The 4760-nt window shown below is 46.6% G+C and overlaps 1 non-coding gene across 1 annotated transcript; it reads right to left on the reverse strand.

The window, feature by feature from the left end:
* Nucleotides 1-3924: 3924 nt before the first annotated feature.
* Nucleotides 3925-3997, reverse strand: TRNAK-UUU (transfer RNA lysine (anticodon UUU)). The gene has a single exon. It is a non-coding gene; the product is annotated as a tRNA-Lys (tRNA).
* Nucleotides 3998-4760: the final 763 nt, after the last annotated feature.

Below are 4760 nucleotides of genomic sequence, written 5' to 3' on the forward strand. Positions count from 1 at the left end.
CCAGGTGCATGGCAGGATGGGTGCCTGTGATGCAAGCCTACAAAACAGGAGATCTGGGTTCTAACTTCTCCTGCACCCTCAGCCTCCAGGGGGTGACCTTGAGCAAGTCAGGCCTAAAGTGCCCATGAGTTTTGAGTGGCCAGCTTGAGAAAGTCCAGACCTGCTTTTCCGAATTGATGAGCAGCTTCAACTCCCGTGGGAACTATGGGCATTTAAGGACCTACGCATCTCAAGTTGAAGACTGACAGTGGGGGCACCCAAGAGCAGGATACACTTCTGAAAATTAGACTTTAATCTTTCTGCGCCCCAGCTGTAAAATAGGAATGATATTTGCTTGTGCCGCTGAGGTGCCACGAACCTGAGTAGATTCATTCTTATGAAGTGTGTTGAGATCTTTGGATGGATGTTGCTGTAGACATACAATGTGCCCTGGATGCAGAAGCACCACAAGAGAAGCTACTTATGTGGCTGGAACAAAGAAGAAATTGAAACCTCACAAGAAACCTGTTTCTGACCATTGGGTACAAACACAATAATCAGATAAGTAATAAATCTGGGCTGTTTGTGCAGTTTACAAACCAATGGGATCATAAGTGCTGGAACTATGGGTGCGGGGGGTGCTGCAGCACCCCCTGACTTGCAGTGGTTTCCATTATATACAGGATTTACAGTTTGGTTCAAATGTTCACAGCACCCCCACTATATAAATTGTTCCAGCATCTGAATGGGATCTGCGTGAGATCTGTTTGGTCCTGAATTATGTCTTCCTTTTATGAAATCTCCCATGGTAGAGAATCTGATTGTTTCTTTGCTAAAACAATAAATCTGAAAGGGCTATGTAATTAACTGTCAAAAATCATAGAAGTATGGTAGATTCTTTTAAAGCTTTGAGGCATGCTGGGGAAAAGTTTGTAAAGATGATTTATGAAGGAAATGTATTGATGGATGATAATGTGCAATTAAAATGCATTCAGTAAAAGTTCTCTGATCATTTAATGAAGCTGGAGAGATGCAACGGTGCAAGGTGTAGGGCTGATCTCCTGCCAGATCTATGAAGCGATGCGAGAGATTAGCGCAGGAAGTGACTGCATTTTTGTGAAAAGCTGGTGTTTATCACAGCACAATTCATAAGCGTAGACTGGCTGCATTACCCTGAGGATCGCTGGGCAGAGGAAATTTAAACAGGTTAATTTATGTCCATTTGACCATTTCTTAAAGTCAATGACACTTTATGAAAAATTTTAGAACATGGGGGAACAGATCCTCATCTGGTGTAAATTGGCAGATCTGTGCTGTAGTCAGTGGTCCAAACTATTTATGGCTACATCTGCTGTTGTGTTAGCTACCTTCTGTCTCTCTCTCTGCCATGTTTTTAATTACAAGGGCTATTAATTTTTATGAACATAGGATCTTTGTTCCTTGAGTTCATCTTAATTCACCCGAAGTTCTACTCATGACGGAAAGAATCTCAGATGGTTTCAAGTTCAGGTTTGTTTCTATAAGCATGAGGGAGGAATCCAAACCAAAACCCAGATCCAAACATTGCCGCAAACTTTGGGAAAGATTGGAACCAAACTTCCATCTGAACTTGGCAGATGATCATCCACCACTAGAAGGGACTTAGCTTAAACCCAGACATTCCAGAACTTCCAGGAAGAATTAGAATTTGGAGTCTGGACCATATCTAGTGAGTGTCAAGACCATTGCTTGGGCAGTCAGACCGACTGGTCAGAGCAAGAGTTGGCATCAGGAGTCAAGCCAAGGGTCATAGTGAGAGTCAGAATCGGGAGTTGAGCCAAGGGTCAGACCAGGAGTCATGGACCAGTAGCAGGGATCAGTAATGAGGCAGGAAGGCAGGAAAGCTGGGCTCAGGAGTTGGATGAGAAGTCAGGATATGATGTAGCAGCCAGCCAGGAATTCACCCCATCGTACAGACAACTTCCCGTGCCTCTCTTTGGGTTTACCTGTGACCAATCAGAGGTTCCAGTGTTCTTCCAAACAGGGCATCCATCAGTCCAGGTTTGAGACTTGTGGGGTCATGACAGTAAGCACCCCAAAGTCAGATGATCTGACCACCGAAGTCTGTGATGCTGGCCTTGGAATCTTATAGGACTTCTAGTAGTTCTCCTTCCAACCATGGAGGGTGAACTTCAGCTCCTGCTGTGAGCCTTCGCAAATCCTCTGCATCATATTAGCTCCATGGATCTCCGTGTGACTGAGGCGGCACCTAGCCTTTGCACAAGTCCTCTGCACCAGGCAGATTTTGCACAGACAGGATTAGGTTTTCTTGCAGGTTTCTGCACATCTGATTCCAGGCCCAGACACAAATCAGACGTGAAGAACAACCCACATTATCAGACCCTTTCTCAAATTTCTGCTCCCACTGGGTTCTACTGTCAGGGAGGGAAGGGGCAGGTTGGTTCTTCCAGCCCCCCCAGACCTTGTTTATCCATCCCTAACCCCATTCTTAGACGGGTGAAATCAAATTCTGTCCATCCCCTTGGCCCAAGCAACTCATTCTTCTCTGATCAGTGAGTATGAATCCACCACAGTCTCAGGCATCATGCGGGAAATGCATCTGAGTGCCTCAACTGGGGAATTTCCATGATGTTTTTGCGTGGATGTAAAAAAATGGCTCCATCACTCTGCCCTATGTAGGGCCTGATCTTGTGAGGCTGAGGCCAGTGGGAGCCATGGATGCTTTTCAGCCAAGGAGCATTTGGCACATCACCCATCAGGCCTAGGGATGGGCCCTGAACTCTGAATAATTCCTGAACTCTGTGTCTGGCCCTGTTCTCAGGAATGGACTACAGTCACAGCCCAGATTTGGGGGAATCTGGATCAGGACGAGGCCAACTTGCTTTCAGGCACCCTCCAATGAGCCCCTCAAACCATCAGCCTCTCGGGGTGTCTGTGACACAGTCTGATCATGGCTGCAGTCTCCGCTTGGCAATGTTCTTCACTTATTGCAGCTAGTGAAAGCTTTTCCCTTGCCCTCAGAACTGGAGCCTTTATTGGTGCTTAATGCAGAGCAGCTGCTGCAGCCCTTACTGAGCGGATATTTTTACTAAGGGCAATTATCAGGAAAGACAGAGGAAGCAGCAGCCTCCTGGGAGCTCGCCTGAGCTGTTGCGGCCATTTGTATGGTATGTTTGGACTGGGGCACTGCATGGTTTCCAAAGCACTAATCCTCTGCGTCTGAATGTCACTCTGATTTTAAAAATTGGCAGCCATCTGGAGCACTCAAACAGTCAATTATTCCCACTAAAGTCTCTGGGCTGGTGTGTCACCCGGGGAGGACTTCAGAGCAGAGACATACTGCAGGCATCACGGCGTAATGGGTAATTTTCTTTTTGAATACACTAATTTTTCTGTGTGAGGAGCTCCAGGTGAGCAGTCTGCAGCTACAGGACCGGATTCCCCACTTCCCGTTTCTAGTTTTATGCAGGTGCAGCTCTCGTCAGTGGAATTAAGCCTCAGTAGATGGGAGTAATGAATGGGCTATCAAGCTCAGTGACAGCTGGGTGAGTGTTTGGCAGGCAGTGTAGAAACAGCATCGCAGAAGCCAGTTGGGGATGGTTACTAACTAGCTTCTGAGCAGGCAGTCGTGCCAGGGGTCCGTGTTTGAGAAGCCAACAGCCTCTAAGTCTTCATTTTCTTAGTGTCGCTCAGTGCATATTAGTGTCTATTAAGTGCTCCCCTAAAATACAGTGATGGGACCAAAGCAGACCCCGCCTTGGAAGCACTCGGACCCTGATCCACTCTTCACACCACAGTCCCATATTGCAGCGTACCATTAATTTTGTGCATTGCAGCCTCCAAAAGCCCCATTTCTTAGTAGATGGTTAACTTCTGCCTGAATCTAGAAGAAATCCACAGAGACCTTTTTAACTCCTGGTGTATGAAGTAGCTGGATAAGCTGATTACCTGACCAGGGACTTGAACCCTGGACCCTCCGATTAAAAGTCTGATGCTCTACCAGCTGAGCTAGCCAGGCTTGGAAGATGCTGACCTCTTGAGAGCATGAGCAGCAATCTCACCAACATGCTATGTTTAGTGTCCTGGCACCGCTCTGTCTCCAGCTGCAGACACATGCTAGCTGGAATGTTAGCTAAAACAGAATGTTAGAGCAGGAACTGCCTTGCTGCGTGGACACTGGGGTCTGTCCAGTCCAATTCTCTGCTTCCAATGGATGCTTCAGAGGAAGATGCAAGAATGACGATATGCATGGGGGAAATTTTTTCCTCAGCACAGACACTATGGTCCAGATCCTCGAAGGCATTTGGGCTCCTAATGTCTATTGAAATCAATGGGAGATAGGTTCCAAATACCTTTGAGGATCTAGGCCTTAATGATTGGTTTGTGTGCAGGGCCAGATTAAGGCATAGGCACTGTAGGTAAAGCCTGGGGCATGACACCAGTGGCCAGATTTACATAAGAGCTCAAGGTCCAGTTTTACAGGGCTCATGGCTCACAACGGGGCCCGGATTTTCAGAAGAGCTCAACACCTCGTGTGCTGTGTTGAAAATCTGGCTATTTATTTTAGTGCCTAAATGAAAGCTGAGCTCTTTTGAAAATCCAGACCCTGGACTCTTCAAATTACATCAGAAGCTCAGCTTGCATTAAAAAAAAAAATTAAAAGTACGTTTCTAGGGATCACAGTTATAGAGGAAATCTTGAAAACAGGACCCAGATGTAGCCAATGCAGCAATAGCTGCCTGAGTCTGCAGTCAGCCCGAAACAATGTGTCTGGGAAGTGA

The sequence above is a fragment of the Lepidochelys kempii genome, chromosome 14, assembly GCF_965140265.1.
Source record: "Lepidochelys kempii isolate rLepKem1 chromosome 14, rLepKem1.hap2, whole genome shotgun sequence".
Classification (NCBI taxonomy): domain Eukaryota; kingdom Metazoa; phylum Chordata; order Testudines; family Cheloniidae; genus Lepidochelys; species Lepidochelys kempii.